Source organism: Triticum dicoccoides, chromosome 5B, assembly GCF_002162155.2.
Source record: "Triticum dicoccoides isolate Atlit2015 ecotype Zavitan chromosome 5B, WEW_v2.0, whole genome shotgun sequence".
In the NCBI taxonomy this organism is placed as follows: domain Eukaryota; kingdom Viridiplantae; phylum Streptophyta; class Magnoliopsida; order Poales; family Poaceae; genus Triticum; species Triticum dicoccoides.
The window spans coordinates 253,534,368-253,548,940 of record NC_041389.1 but is presented as its reverse complement, the minus strand read 5'-3'; positions in this window follow the sequence as shown (position 1 = coordinate 253,548,940).

The window sequence follows — 14,573 nt, the reverse complement described above, 5'->3', positions numbered from 1 at the left end:
GGCTAAGGTAGCGCAGGGAGAACTACTGCGATTGTGTCCCGGTTCTTCCGGACGAGCACCTCAGTAGAGAAAGCTGAAAACTGACCGGCATGATGTGGCCAGAGCTGGTCGCTGTTCGAGAGGTCTTAAAATCCTTAAAGATTTTCCTCTTTAGGCGATAAATCGGCTTCGTCCGATCTAGGTGTGTATAGCGCCCCGATTCGGCCTTCCGGATTCTAGGGGCTTCGCTGAAATTTAAAATTGTAGACTTCTATGGCTAAGTGAAAGTTATAAAGTCGCATAGTCCGATTGCCTTGTTCGCTGCGCCGGACACCTCCTTAAGCGACCAAACATTTGGATAAAGAGTGTCCGGGTTTTCCACGAACACCCCAGTACTAGTTACGTGGGGGAGGAAGCCGACGACTGGCCTACTTTCAGAATTTTATAAACAGCCGCACAGAAGGTAATATTTTAAATAACAAAAGCGCTACATAGCGCAAGTAACTTCATCTTTAAATTACAAACATGACAGAAGTGAATTCACTCCAAAATTGCGTCCTTGGTACACTCATCGGTGATGAGACGAGCACCCTTCATCACGCCATCATAGTACATCTCGGGATGGTGATGTGCCTTGCCATCCAGCGGCCCGTCCTTGACCAGCTTCTCCGCATCCAGCTTGCCCAATGCACCTTGACGCGGGCAAAGGCCCGACGGGCACCTTCAATGCAAACAGATCGCTTGATCACTTCAAGGCACGGGCAGGCATCCACAATCCGCTTGATCAGGCCGAAGTAGCTACTGCGTAGGAGCTCACCCGGCCACATCTGGACTATGAAGCCCTTCATAGCCAGTTCGGCTGCCCTGTGGATTTCGATCAACTGCTTCAGTTGGTCGCTCTGAGGCATCGGAAGTTCGGCCCCATCATACTGGGACGGGAACAGCTTCTCCATTGAGCTCCCCTCCTGGGCACGGTAGAACTCCACAGCATCGGATATGCTGCATGGCAGATCTGCAAATGCCCCTGGAGAGCTCCGAATTCGAGTAAGTAAAAGAAACGCCTCCTCCACATGTTTGCTTTGCATAAAGAACTTCTTACCCGCTGCTATATTTTTGGCCTCTTGGATTTCCTACTGTGCTTTCCTGGCTTCGGCCTTGGCATCTTTCAAATTTATAAGGGCCTTCGCAAGCTCGGCTTCTTTCACCTTCAGCTCATGCTCCACGGACTCGCACTTCTTGCCGAGGTCCCGGGGCTCTTGTTGTACCTCGCCCACTCTAGCACTTTGCTTTTCACGCTCTTTGCATTCCAAGGCCGCTTTGTCTTCGGCCTCGGACAATGCTTTCTTTAGGGATGCCACTTCGGCGGTGGCCCCTGTTCCAAAGTCACGACGCTTTGGCGTTAGACTAGCCAATTTGGTCTATCCTCAAATACATAAGAGAGGGGAATCACTTACCCTTATTCTCTTCGAGCTGCCTCCTCGTGAGGTCGAGCTCTCCCTGCGCCTGCTCCAGGTCCCGCTTCAATTCGGCCACCTCGGCAGTACGGGTAGCAGCAGCAAGCAGCATAGCCTGCTTATACACATAAATATTTGTTGTTAGACTCCTGCGGATTATTATTGACCCTCCGTTTGGTTTTTCTTTCCGAACACCAAACAGAGTATCAGGGGCTACTACCTATCGGGTGGTAATCTTACACATATTTCTTACTTACCTCCAAGCCTGTCAAGAGGCTGGTGCAAGCTTCGGTTAGTCCGCTCTTGGCGGACGTAACCTTCCGAATCACCGAACTCATAAGAGTACGGTGCTCTTCGTCCATGGAAGCGCCGCGAAGCGCTTCCAGCAGACAATCCGGCGCCTCAGGCGCAATGGAAGTCCTTGATGCAGACGGCTCTCCCTCCCTAACGAGGGGTTGTCTGCCTGAGTTTGGAATCATTGAAGGTTCCGGGAAAGTGTTCGGCTGAGAGCCCGACCTATTGTGGCTCTCATCGACACGATCCGTGGGGATCTTGAACCCCACGTGTCCGACGTCTGGGACCCCGCCTCGGGGTGTCTCCAGAGTCACCTCCCCCCACCCTGGGAGCCTCCGGGACAACACCTCCATGTCGTCCGCGGGCTGAGGAGTAGTGGCTGTCGGAAGTGAATTCATCTCCGAATCGCTCAGGGACCCGGAGGAAGATACCTCGAGGTGATCCCTGGCCGGACTGCATATATATTCGGCATTAAACAAAATCTATAGAGTGAAGTTATGATGGAGTGCGGACACTTACGATCGCACTGGGGGCTTCCCCCTCGGTAGCCACCCCTCCTCGGTGAGAGTGGTCGTGGCGGACTAGTCCGGAAGGGACACCTTCCCCTTCTTGGGCACCCCAGCCTCCCATCCCGTGGCGGCTTTTCTCTTCTTCTCCCCCCAGTGCGGGGAGGTGGAATTTCTTCTTGATTCCCCCCGCCTCCGCAGGAGGAATCTGTCTCGTCGTCATCAGACGACAGGGGTATGACGGCCTTGCGCCGAGGGCCTTTTCCAGCCCCCTGGTCCGCCTCCCCGGGTCCCTCATCCTTTTCGGATGGGGCGTCTTCTTCTTCTTCCTCCTCCCCTTCATGGGAGGAGTTCGCCTCGTCGTCTTTGGATGAGGCTTCTAGCACAACCTTGCGCCGGAGACCCTTTCGGGTCCCCGGAGCCTTCTTCTCGGCCTTCTTCTCCGGCACCTTGTACGGTGCCGGGACCAGCATCTCCGTCAGGAGAGCATCAGCTGGGCCTTCTGGCAGCGGAGCCGGACAGTAAACCTGCTCCGCTATCTCCACATAATCCTGAAGCAAATATGCATAACTACTTAAGGCTCTCCCACGAATGTATTGGGAAGAACCGGGTCCGGTGGCAGTCTGAGAACTCACCTGACTTGGAGCCCACGCGGCATGAAGCCCGCGGTCCTCGGATGTGGGAGGAGGTACTTCAGAGGCCTTGAATAGCACCTTCCATGCGCCCTTGTGCATCATGTCATAGAGCTTCAGGAGCGTCTGGTGTCCGGTCGGGACGAACTCCCACAGATTGACTGCCCACCTCTGGCAGGGCAGGATCCGGCGAACGAGCATGACCTGGATCATGTTGACAAGCTTAATGTTCTTGTCCTTCATGCTTTTGATGCTTGTCTGGAGTCCAGTCAGCTCCGCAGAATCGCCCCAGGACAGGCCCTTCCTTTCCCAGGAGGTGAGCCGCATGGGGGCTTCGGATCTGAATTCGGGGGCCGCTGCCCAGTTGGTGCCGCGCGGCTCGGTGATGTAGAACCACCCCGATTTCCATCCTTTTAAGGTCTCCTCAAAGGAGCCGTCGAGCCATGTGACGTTAGGCATTCTGCCCACCATGGCCCCTCCGCACTCTGCTTGTTGGCCGCTTACAACCTTTGGCTTCATGCAGAAGGTTTGCAGCCATAGGCCGAAGTGAGGCCGGATGCGGAGGAAGGCCTCGCATACGACGATGAATGCCGAGATGTTGAGGATGAAGTTCGGGGCTAGATCATGGAAATCTAGCCCGTAGTAGAACATCAGCCCGCGGATGAAGGGATGAAGTGGAAATCCCAGTCCACGGACGAAGTGGGCGATGAATACGACCCTCTCGTGGGGTCCTGGGGTCGGAATGACCTGCCCGGCGTCCGGTAGCCTGTGCGCTATGTCCGCGGCAAAGTATCCGGCCGCCCGAAGATTTGTGATGTTCTTCTCCTTGACGGTGGAAGCCACCCACTTGCCTCCTGCTCCGGACATGTTTAGCTGTGCGGAGAAGACTTGGGCTTGGGCGCTGGAGCTTGAGGGGGCAAGAGTGGGCAAAGGAGGAAGAAGGCGTGGGTGAAAATGGGGAAATATTATCCCTTTATAGAGGAGCCGAAAGCGGTGCACCTCCCCACTTGCCCGTTGAGAATTGCTTGTTTCCCAAGCGCCACGATTAATGGCGTGGTGAGATTACCCATACCTGTATTGATGAGAATCTCGTGATAAGGGGACACGATCTCTGCTTTGACAAGATGTGTCAAAGAAACCGCCTCGCAATATGCGCTGTAGCTGGTTGTGGGAAAACGGTTCGAATAATGATCCGACCATGTCACGTCATCAGAAAAAGTTGTCAGCAGATTGCATTTGTGAAATATCATTCTCTCTACAGTGGTGTGTAAAGATCATCTTACGAATCTGGACACGATTTAAGTGTTCGATGACTACTTTGGAGTATTCGGAGAAGGAACCCGCCTTGCAATGCCGAAGGCAATACAGTGCGCCGGACTCATCGTCATTGAAGCCTGGTTCAAGGGCTACTGAGGGAGTCCTAGATTAGGGGGTATTCGGACAGCCAGACTGTGTACAACGTCCGGACTATTGAAGCGTGAAGATACAAGGCTCAAGACTTCGGCCCATGTCCGGATAGGACTCTCCTTTGCATGGAAGGCAAGCTTGGCGATCCAGATATTGTGTTTCCTTTCCTGTAACCGACTCCATGTAAACCCTAGCCCTCTTCGGTGTCTATATAAACCGGAGAGGTTCGTCCTTAGAAGGCCGATCACAATTACAATCATACCATCATAGGCTAACTCCTAGGGTTTAGCCTCTATGATCTCGTGGTAGATCTACTCTTGTATTACCCATATCATCAATATTAATCAAGCAGGAAGTAGGGTTTTACCTCCATCGAGAGGGCCGGAACCTGGGTAAACATATGTGTCCCTTGCTTCCTGTTACCATCATCCTTGACGCACAGATCGGGACCCCATACCCAAGACCTGCCGGTTTTGACACCGACATTCTTCTCTATGATATTTTTGATGCGCTTCTTCAGTATCAGCACCTCGTCAGATGATCCCCAATCAAGACCCTTGTTGGTTCATGATGCAAGCAGCAGCGGGGGTCCGGATCTAAACGCAGGGGCTGTCGGATCTGGAGTTCCAGCAAAACTCTCAATGTACGAACACTGAGGTGCGCACGAAGATCTCCCCCTGCCGATCCATGCCCCAACTTTGCTAAGATCTCAAGGGCTAACTCGACAAACTCGCAACACAAAGGACACAAGATTTATAATGGTTCAGGCCACCGTTGCGGTGTAATACCCTACTCCAGTGTGGTGGTGGTGGATTGCCTTTTGGGCTAAGGATGAACAGTACAAGGGGAAGAACAGCCTCCTGAGGCGAGGTGTTCTTGTGCTCGGTGAACTTGTGTGGGTGAGGATCACTCAAGATGAGATGAGATGCCTCTGAATGAGTTATCTCCTACGGTGGTGGCTAGTCCTATTTATAGAGGCCGTAGTCCTCTCCCAAAATATCGAGCGGGAAGGGAGCCAACAACGGCCAATTCGAAAGGGGACAGCTATTACAGCTCATCCTGACAAAAGCAGTCTTCACCTGCAAAAGGCTCTGGTGGTGACGCCGCCTTGGGCTCCATGGTGACCTCCGTCTTGTCGTCCTGCTTGTCTTGGTCTCGTTGCACTGATATGGAAACCTTTTCTTGATGCCTCGATACTCCACGCCTGTGCTTGCCTCCTTAGCACCAAAGAGGAAACAATGACACTGCGCATGCTGGCACCCGCCTGGCCTCGGTCGTTATGGCTCACGTCACGAGAAACTCATGAGGCTTGCCTTGCCTTGATCTCTCCGCCCCTCGCGAGCCAACCTGGTGAGGACGCTCCTGACGAGGTCTTGCGTCGCCCGCCTCGCGAGGCTGGGCCCCTCGCGAGGGTGTTGAATGCTTGTTGGTGAAGATGGATCGTACGGGCCCGCTCGCAGAGCCACGCAATGGGCCGCAGGCAGGCAAGTCTTGGACCCCCATTCCCAGAATGCCGACAGTAGCCCCGGGGCCCAAGGCACGCTCGGGCTTGGCTTCGAGGCGAAGCCAAGGGTCAAGTGCAGAGTACCATCGGCCCCAATAGCCTGCGGCCTTGGTAGACGCGTGGCGGTTGATTGGACGTGGGCGTCTCCGCTTCCCCACGTTGCCTCAGCAACTGCCCGACTTGACAAGTCCCTACATCATGCAAGGAAATATCGTCATTACCAGTGATCGTGGGGGGCGTTGGTTGGCCTTCTCCTGCTATAAATGGGGAGGGGGGCAGATCCCCCGTCGCCCATCTCTTACCATTCTGATTGCTTCTCCCCCTTTGCACCATTGCCAACACCAATGGCGCCCATCCGAAGGTTTTCTGCTGCGGAGAAAGGAAAGACTCCCCTCAACGGGCCGGTGCCGCTCCCGCCGAAGAAGAGGCCGGTCCACTGCCGCGACGCGGCGGCGATGCAGGTGGTGATGAGGCCTTGGTGTGAGCGGCCTCCTCCTAGTTATCCGTTACCCTTGTACGCCCAAGCCGGGGGCTTGGGAGGGAGAGGCAACGAGTGTCGGCGCGCGTGTCGTGGCCATGGTAGCCGTGCCGCAGTGGTGCACGTCGCCGTCTGTGGAATCCACGCCACGGACTCCTCGTCCGAGCCCATGCTGTGGGCAGTGATTCCCCCGAGCACTTGGATCCGCTTCCCTTCCTTCTTCTCAGTTGAGATGCCACCGAGGGGGCCCCTTGAGCTTTGGCTGCAGCACGCCGACTGCGCATGCGGGCGACTGAAGCGGAGGTTGAGGCCGTCTCCTCAGGGAAGATCTTCATGACCCGAGGCTGGGGTGAGGTCGCTCGAGTGTGCCGTGCGGAGGGCGCCCTCGCGATCCACTTCATGTATGACGGCGCCTCCACGTTGTTCTTCAAGGTCTTCGACGCAGAAGGCCGCCAACTAGAGTGTTGCTCCGGGAGGGGTCATCCAGTTGACGACGCAGCAGGGGCAGGGCCCGCTGTCCGCGTCGCCAGCGGCTCCTCTGGAAGCCGCAGTGGCACTTGGGAGTCCAGTGATTCTCCCATGCTCTACAAGACTCCAGATATGAGCGACGACAGCTACATGCCCCCAAGATCCCGCCGAGCCCGGAGCAGGGCTGCGGCGTCTGGCCGCCGCCGTCGCCGATCTGGATGAGGTTGGCGTTGGCCTCTGGTGGCCCACTATTGATGATGGCATCAGCCACAGGGGCGCGTGTAGATAGGATTCCTGAAGTTCTTGTCTTTTGTTCCCTGCGAGGAATCAAGAAGTACCCCATGGGGGTGTGTAAAAGGTTTGTAATGTCTCTTTTCAATATTTTCCTTATTATGAACTTGCGCGAGCGCGAGTCCTGCTTCAGCTCAGTCTCCCCTTTCCAACCTCGCGACGACTTGGTGCTCTACACTGACAGGTCCCGGTCCCCAGGCAGGCTGTAGCCGTCGCTGGTATGCCAGGTCGTGTGCCGTGGTCAAAGCCAGGAGGTGAGCAGCCCGAGGTCCAGTAAGATCCCCTGAGACGCGATGCTCAGGAGGTCCCCTTTAGCGCTCAAGCAGTCGTCGAGAGGTAAAAAGGGCGGTGACGTTTCCGCAGCAGGGCTGCGGCTAATGTGATTTCTAGTCCTTGGCGGTTTAGCCAATCCGGGCATGAGACTTATCTTAACGGTCGGGAGTCGGTTCCTCGTGATGCGCCAGATTCGTACGTAGGTGTCCGTAGAAAATCTAGGCCAGGCCCATACGAGCCTCCCCTCTTCTTCACGTTCTCGTTTGTGCTCTACGTCCTCAGGTCCCGGCCCTCGAGCAAGCTTAGCCGCCGCTGGTATGCCAGGTCGCGTGCCATGGTCAAGGACAGGGGGTGAGGGCAGGAGAGCCAGTAAGACCTCCTGAGGCTCGATGCTCAGGAGCCCCCCTTTCAATGCGCAAGCGGATTGCATGGGAGAAGAGGGAGCTCGCGGTGCCGCCTGCTGTCGTCCTTAGGAGATTCCTGCAAGCCAGCACAAGGGGAGACACAGTTTGCCATGATGGTTGCCGGTCTGCCGCCGGTTGCTCTGTGAGGAGGTGAAGGCACTGAGGGCCCGGTGTGGTGACGTGCGCGGGGCGTGCCGCGAGCCATAGCTCGACCGCTCAGGTTTGTCGACGTTGTAGGGACGGACCTGAGCACAAGCATCATGCCAGCGTGAGTAGTCGTGTGGTGGGTGAGAATCAAGTAGGTGATATTGATAGGTAGATTAAGCATGGAAAGCAAACTGGCTTAAGTAAATGCAGGGAAGATACATGCCAGTGGGTCAGGCCCAAGCGGCTTGGGGATGATGCAGCCCAAGGGGCGCCCCTACCAAGGTAAGCTAAAGGCATAAAAAGGGATAGAAGCCACAGGGACGGACCCACGCGGCTTGGGAATGACGCAGCCCTGGGGGCGCCCCCGGCTAAATAAACATGGAAAATGTCACCTGGTTCTGTTGTTGAAGAAATGTTGGGGCAGCTGAAGGTACGCGGCGAAGGGGTTGCTCCTCATGAGCCACCGGGACCCTGAGCCTCGGGAGGCTCTGGGGGTCCAGGCGGTTCCTTGAGGACCGTCTCCATCTCCGTCAGGACGGCGTGGTGCCTGGCCTCCTGAGTCACCATGGCACGCCATAGGTCGTGCTGATAGGCGGACGCCACGCTCAGCAGGGCAAAAGGCATGCGAACATAGCTATGTGGTGGGCCCTTGCAGCGTCCCACGCGTGAAGGCGAGAAGGGCTCCTGAGACGCGGCCCTGTTGAGCCCTGGGATGTCGATGCAAACGCGCAGCCCGACATCCTTGCCTGGATGGGAGGATGTGCCGGGTGAACGGCGATTGCCACGTATGGCCCTCGCATCTTGCAGCTGCTGAGTGGTCTTGGTGATGAACTCCTGAGCGATGGGCGCTCCTGGCCTTGCGTCCTCCTGAGGAAAACATGCCACAAAGCACGCCTCCAAATGGTGCCCGAGCGCCTCCCTCATGATGTTGGCAAGGTCTGAGGCCCTCCAGAAGAGAGGCCCCGAGCCCTGCCTGAGAAGGACACCGGCGCACTTTCCTATGCGATGGAGGGAGGCGCCCCAAGTGCGGGCGCCGATCCAGTCGTGGCACCGCTTGAGGCGCTGCTTGCCTGGGGCCCTTCGCGAAGCAACTACTTCTTCTTCTTCTTCTTGGGGGTGGCCTCAGGAGGGCACTCGCCCTTGCTATCAGGGTCGTCGATTTCTGCAGCTTGGAAGGCACGCTCGAGGGAGCACACTGTGTCTCTTTCTTCGCATGGGACTGTGATGATTTCACTGCTTCCTGGCATCTTGAGGACATTGTAGCCGTGATGGTCACCGCCATGAACTTGGCCAGGGCTGGGTAGCCGAGGATTTCATTGTATGGCAGACAGATGTGGGTGACGTCAAAGTCGATGAGCTTGGTGCGGTAGTTGCCGCGCTGCCCGAAGGTGACCGGGAGGCGGACGTGTCCGATCGAGGTAGTGGAGCTGTCGGTGACTCCTGAGAATGGCTTGGTGGGCTGAAGCTGATCAGACGGCACTTGGAGGTTGTCGAGCGTGTCAACGGATAGGAAGTTGAGCCCTACGCCACCATCAATAAGGGTCTTGGTGACTTGCACGTTGCTGATGACTGGTGAACAAAGCATCAGGAGGGCGCCAGTGGTAGCTGCGCACTTGAGTTGATCTGCTGAGCTGAACTTGATGGCGCACTTGGACCATCTGAGCGGGCGCGTGGCCTCGAGCTTGGGGAGGACTGCATTCACTTCATGAGCAAACTGCTTGAAGATACGCTGTGAGGCTGGGGCTTGAGCTTCGCCCAAGATGCAGGCGATAGCCCGCGGCTCCTAGAAGCCCCCAGCCCCTTCGTCTTGATGGTGGTCGTCATTCCTTCTTGGCAATGGCGGAAGCGGAGGAAGACCAACATTGCCCTGAGGATGATCCTCATGAGGTTGATCCCTCCAGGCGCCCTCATGAGGCTGATCATGCCAGCGGCCCTCACGAGGCCGGTTGCGCCACTCCTGGCGCGGGCCATGGTCATCCTAGCGTCCGCCACCACGTCCTCCTCCTCGGCCGTAGCCCCGGTCGTTGCGCTCGGGGCGTCGACCGAAGCGTCCTTCTCGAATGGCTCCGAGCTCTTGACAGTCGCTGGTGTTGTGGCTATGTAGGTTGTGGAAGACGCAGAACGGTCGGTTGCCCTTGGATGACTCGGGCTGTTCTCTGCCGCGTTTGGTGTCCGGCTCCGCTGCGAGCACGGCTGCTCCCTTGCGCTTCACGTCCTTGGCCTTGGCTTTCTTCTCCTCTGGGTCCGCAGATGGGAGTTCGAGGAGGGAGAGGTGCCCCTCCTCAGCTCTTGCGCACTTGGTCGCCAGGTTGAACAGCTCGTGAGACGTGCACAACTCCTCGTGGATAGCGAGCTCCTCCTTCATCTTGACGTCACGAATGCCATCGGAGGATGCAGATATGATGGCCTCGTCCATCACCTTGGGGATCTTGAGATGAACGTTGTTGAAGCGCTGGATGTACTTCTGGAGGGTCTCCCCTAGTTGTTGCTTGACGCGACACAGCTCACCCGCGGCCGGTGGGCTGTCGCGAGTGCCCTGGAAGTTGGTGACGAAATAGTCGCGCATCTCGTTCTAGGAGGAGATCAAGCCTGGAGGCAGGTTCAGGAACCAGGAGCGGGCACCATCCTTGAGAGCTAAGGGGAACCAGTTCGCCATGACTTTCTCGTCACTGTTGGTCGCCTCGATGCTTAGTTCGTAGAGCTGTAGGAACTCCGCAGGGTCGGGGGTGCCGTTGTAGCGAGGAGGCATATCCGGCTTGAACTTGCCCGACCAGGCGATGCTATGCAGCTGAGGGGTGAAGGCGCGACAGCCTGCCGTGGTCATCAGGACTCTATGCTAGTGGAAAACTTGTCCTTGATGGGGTCCACGCACCACCACCGCAGGTGGCACGCGGTCTTGCCGTCGTGGCGCAGGGAGTGCAGGGGTGTTCTCCCGTGGCCGAGGGACTTCTTGGCAGCTTCTTTCTTCTTGCGCGGGTGCCGGACGCGGCAGGTCGCACCGTGGGGCCACGTGCCTTGGCTCCAAGACTCCGTCTTGGGGCAGAGATGGTGGAGGCACTCCATGGGCTACGTCGCCCACGGGTGGCGGAGAGCGAGGCAGCGAGAGGGACGGCGTAGGGGAGCCCCCTGCGATGCGGACAAGCTCGGCGATGCGGTCGAGCCAGTCCTCATAAAGGTCGTCGACGGGGCGGTAGAGAAGGAGCTCGCCTTCCATGCACAGCGCGACCTGCGCGTCCACGGGAGCGCGATGAGCGTGGGATGATGAACCGATCGGGGTTGGTGATGGACTGGCTGTGCGGCCGTCCCACCGCACCGAGGGGTGCAGCGAGGATGCGTGCTACTCGTTTCCCAACGGGCCGGTGGCGGCGTTGGCGGCAGGCGATGGAGAACGATGGGGTGGCCCACCGATGGGAGTCGTCTGAGCAACGTGGGCGGCGAGGGCAGCCCGGCGCTCAACACGAGCTCCGTGAGCGTCCACCATGGAGATGATGAAGCAACAAGATGCGGAGCGACCGAAGGAAGGCTTCGGCGCACCCCTACCAGGCGCACCAAATGTCGGATCTGGGGTTCCTCCAAAACCCTCAAGGTTCGAACACTGGGGTGCGCACGAAGATCTCCCCCTACCGATCCACGCCCCAACTTCGCTAAGATCTCAAGGGCTAACTCGACGAAGTCGCAACACAAAGGACACAAGATTTATACTAGTTCAGGCCACCATTGCGGTGTAATACCCTACTCTAGTGTGGTGGTGGTGGATTGCCTTTTGGGCTGAGGATGAATAGTACAAGGGGAAGAACAGCTGTCGGTGTCAAAACCGGCGGATCTCGGGTAGGGGGTCCCGAACTGTGCGTCTAGGCGGATGGTAACAGGAGACAAGGGGCACGATGTTTTTACCCAAGTTCGGGCCCTCTCGATGGAGGTAAAACCCTACTCCTGCTTGATTAATATTGATGATATGGGTAGTACAAGAGTGGATCTACCACGAGATCAAGGAGGCTAAACCCTAGAAGCTAGCCTATGGTATGATTGTTGTTGTGATTGTTTTCCTCCGGACTAAAACCCTCCGATTATATAGACACCAGAGAGAGCTAGGGTTACACAGAGTCGGTTACAATGGTAGGACATCTACATATCCGTATTGCCAAGCTTGCCTTCCACGCCAAGGAAAGTCCCATCCGGACATGGGACGAAGTCTTCAATCTTGTATCTTCATAGTCTTGGAGTCCGGCCGATGATGATAGTCCGGCTATCCGGACACCCCCTAGTCCAGGACTCCCTCAGTAGCCCCGGAACCAGGCTTCAATGACGACGAGTCCGGCACGTATATTGTCTTTGGCGTTGCAAGGCGGGTTCTCCTCCAAATTCCATGTGCTTGCCGAATAGTGTCTGGCTTCCTTATAAATGTTGCGCTCCTTGGCTTCCACGCCCAATAATGGCCCTCTTCCACGTGTCGTACGAATGCGAAAGGACAAGGTATTTTTGCATTTTACCCCCTAGCTGTGCGATTAAGCTGCCTATAAGAGAGGCAAGAATCCAGATCCAAATCACACCATCCTCCTTCCGCGAGTACTCATCGGAGCGCTTCTGACAAAAAATCCACTCCATCATGGACCGTCGACGCGGCTCCTCCTCTCGCGCTCCCAGCCCTCAGCCAGGAGATTGGGGGAGATGTTCAGTCTCGCACAGCGAGCTAGTGACGCTCCAAGTGGAGGGATACCTTCCTCCGAACTTTATGGTCCCGTTTCGAGCCGGGCTGGCCACCTACAAAGGTGGAAAGCAGGCGGAGACCACTCCCAGTCCCTCCAAAGGAGAGCTGGTGTGCTTCATCCCTTATTTAATAAGGGGGCTCGGATTTCCCATACATCCGTTTCTCCGGGGGCTTCTGGAGTTCTACGCACTCCAGCTTCATCACCTTACGCCCGCCTCCATTCTGCACATCGCGGGTTTCGTAGCTCTTTGTGAGCTGTTCCTGGGCATCGAGCCCCATTTCACGCTGTGGAAGAGATTGTTTTTCCTCGTACCCCGTTCTCACGGGGGGTCAATTTATCAAGTGGGCGGAGCCGAAATATGGCGCATCGCCGGGACCGGATATCTATCCTAAACCCTAAAGAAGGCGTCCGAAGACTGGCCTTCGGAATGGTTTTATGTGGAAGATGCTCCACTACCGGACCCAGTTCGAATCGGCCTCCCGGAGTTCAGCAATGCTCCTCTGATGAAACGCCTGAGTTGGCGCCCGTGGAGCCCTCAACAGGAAGATGACAGGAGCATCCACTATCTGATGGGCCGGATAAGGCTGCTAGCTCATTCCGGACTGACCATGATCGGAGTCATGGCCACGTGCATTATGCGAGGGGTGGAGCCGCTAGGGGCTACCCCATGTGGGATTTCAACGGGGAGAATGATGCCACCTGTCGGTGTCAAAACCGGCGGATCTCGGGTAGGGGGTCCCGAACTGTGCGTCTAGGCGGATGGTAACAGGAGACAAGGGGCACGATGTTTTTACCCAGGTTCAGGCCCTCTCGATGGAGGTAAAACCCTACTCCTGCTTGATTAATATTGATGATATGGGTAGTACAAGAGTGGATCTACCACGAGATCAAGGAGGCTAAACCCTAGAAGCTAGCCTATGGTATGATTGTTGTTGTGATTGTTGTTGTCCTACGAACTAAAACCCTCCGGTTTATATAGACATCGGAGAGGGCTAAGGTTACACAGAGTCGGTTACAATGGTAGGAGATCTACATATCCATATTGCCAAGCTTGCCTTCCATGCCAAGGAAAGTCCCATCCGGACATGGGACGGAGTCTTCAATCTTGTATCTTCATAGTCTTGGAGTCCGGCCGATGATGATAGTCCGGCTATCCGGACACCCCCTAGTCTAGGAATCCCTCAGTAGCCCCTGGACCAGGCTTCAATGACGATGAGTCCGGCGCGCATATTGTCTTCGGCATTGCAAGGCGGGTTCCTCCTCCAAATAATTCATAGAAGATTGTGAACACCAGGATAGTGTCTGGCTCTGTAAAATAAATTCCACATACCACCGTAGAGAGAATAATATTTACACAAGTTCAATCTGCTGACGTATTTTGTGGCGTAATGTCACACCACTACCAAGCCTTTACTTGAATCGTTTTTATTATACCACCTCAGCGCGTTTAGCGAAGCGGTTTTCTTGGCATGTCTTGTCGAAGTATCAATACGGATGTAGGTAACCCAACCGCGCCCGTCGCCACGCCCCCTCCATCGAAGGCGGGTTCCAAACGGTCACGGAGACGGCTCTTGGTATTCTCCTTCTTTATAATGAGACCCAGGCTCGTTCTTTTTCTTCAATCCTCAATCGAATCCGCCCCCTCGCCCCGAGCTCCAACACTCAGGGCTCCAGATTCGAGCACTTCGGAACTTCGACAATGTCCGGCTCCGACTTGCAGGGCCGGTGGATGCCCTCCTCCGTCACGGAGGAGGACGTGCTAAAGATGAGAGAAGCTAGGTACTTAACCTACGAGATTTCACATAGGCTTCCCGCCCAAGGGCAAGTCATTCCCACTCCCGAGCCAGGTGAGAGCGTCGTGTTCGTGTCTCACCTCCGTCGGGGTTTAGGCTTCCCGATGGATCCCTTCGTGAGGGGCTCATGTTTTACTATGGGTTGGAATTCCATGACTTGGCTCTGAAGTCCATCCTCCATATCTCATCGTTCATCGTTGTCTGCGAAGCCTTCCTTCGCACTACCCCTCACTT